Source organism: Mandrillus leucophaeus, unplaced genomic scaffold (assembly GCF_000951045.1).
Source record: "Mandrillus leucophaeus isolate KB7577 unplaced genomic scaffold, Mleu.le_1.0 Scaffold323, whole genome shotgun sequence".
Taxonomy (NCBI): Eukaryota; Metazoa; Chordata; class Mammalia; order Primates; family Cercopithecidae; genus Mandrillus; species Mandrillus leucophaeus.
In genome coordinates, this window is record NW_012103399.1 from 103,643 (window position 1) to 105,825 (window position 2,183).

The following is a 2,183-nucleotide window of genomic DNA, read 5'->3' on the forward strand; positions in this document are numbered from 1 at the left end:
TTTTTTTTTTTTTGAGACAGGGTTTCACTCTGTCACCCAGGCTGCAGCACAGTGGCATGGTCATGGCTCACTGCAGCCTCCACATCCCCAGCTCAAGCAAGCCTCCCACCTCAGCCTCCTGAGTAGGTGAGACTACAGGTGCTGCGTCACCACACCCAGCTGATTTTTGTATTTTTTGTAGAGATGGGGTTTTGCCATATTGCCCAGGCTGGTCCCAAACTCCTGGGATCAAGGGAGAAACTGGGATTGTATGGGTAATTTGGTGGGCAGTGAGCTAGGAAATGGGTGCTGGTGATTGACTGGGGATGAAATCACAGGGGTGTGGGAAGTGGTTCCTATGTGCTGAATCTGCCCCTTGGTGAGGACCATAGGACTGGCTAAGTTATAATTCATGGGTCTGATGGGGTGAGTTGGTTGCCAGGATACAATAGTCTGAAAAACATCTCAAAGACCAACTGTGGGTTCTATAATAGCAGTGTTATCTACAAGAGTAATTGGAGAAGTCACAAATCTTGTGACTTCTGGCCATATGACTTCTGAGCAGTAAGGGATTTATAGAAACTTTGCCTACATTTTAGCAGAATTCGCTCCCTTCCCACAATGTAAATCCTTTCATTAGTTTACAAAGGTGGTCCCTGAGCAAAGAGGCGGTTTATTTTAGGGAGGGACTATTATCATCCTTGCTTCAAAGTTAAGCAATAAGGCGGAGGTTGCAGTGAGCCTGGATCGGGCCACTGCGCTCCAGCCTGGGCGACAGAGCAAGACTCCATCTCAAAAAAAAAAGTTAAACAATAAGCTAAATTTCCTCCATGGTTAGCTTGGTCTACACCTAGGAATGAGCAAAGACAGCCAGCCTGTAAGTCTAGAAGCAAGATAGAGGCAGCCATGCTAGGCTTCTCTCACTCTCTTAACCTTCGCAAAGGCAGTTTCAAAGCAAATCCCGTAATACACAATTAGAGGCAGGAAAACAAACAAACCCCATTACAGAAGGTGTAAGAGAATAGATGATTGTTAATTGATCCATGAGGCAAGAATAATTATAGTGAAATGAACTGAGGATAGGGACAGTCTTTAATACGGCTTGAAAACTGCATATTGGGCTTCTGTAGAAACATGCACTGTGAATGTCTAATCTGCTTTCCTGATCTCCAATACCAGTCATGTACTCAATAAAGATAGTATCAAGGGTCAGGCACCGTGGCTCATGCCTGTAATCCCAACACTTTGGGAGGCCGAGGAGGGTGGATCACGAGGTCAGGAGTTCGAGACCAGCCTGGCCAACATGGTGAAACTCCGTCTCTACTAAAAATACAAAAATTAGCTGGGCGTGGGGGCATGCTTCAGTAGTCTCAGCTACTCCAGAGGTTGCGGCAGGAGAATCGTTTGAACCCGGGAGGCAGAGGTTGCAGTGAGCTGAGATCACGCCACTGCACTCCAGCTTGGCAACAGAGCGAGACCTTATCTCAAAAAAAAAAAAAAAAAAAAAAAAGATCCTATCAGTAAGGGGCCAGTCACATTTGGGGAAGTCAAAAGTCGGGAAGTGAAGGTAGGACCCCAGCACCGTGAATGGTGTTGTGTTGATTATGCTAACATCAATTCCCAGGAAATTGCTTCAGGATCAGGAAAATGTTCGTTGGCCTTCAGTAGACTCAGAATGAATGGAAGTAAAATGAATGAATAAATTTGTGTGTGCTCTGCTGCCAAAGAGAGGTGCATTGTCCAATGTCTGTCTTTTCCCTGTGTGCTAAGGAACTTAGAATTAAATATTATGATCAGTTGCCGTAGCTGTCTTTAATCAAGAGATCTTGGCCAGGTGCGGTGGCTCACACCTGTAATCCCAGCACTTTGAGAGGCCAAGGCAGGAGAATCGCTTGAAGCCAGGAGTTCAAGACCAGCCTAGGCAACATAGTGAGACCACCCCCGCATCTCTAAAAAAACAACAAAAAAAATTGGCCTGGCATGATGGCACACACCTGTAATCCCAGGTACTCAGGAGGCTGAGGAGAGAGAATTGCTTGATGCCAGGAGTGCGAAGCTGCAGTGAGCTAAGATTGCACCACTGCACTCCAGCATGGGCAACAGAGTGAGAGTGAGAACTCATCTCTTTAAAAAAAGAAAAGAAAAGAGAATTTCAATTCTAGGAGAAGAAAAGAAAAGAAAAATACAAAAAACTAGCCGGGCGT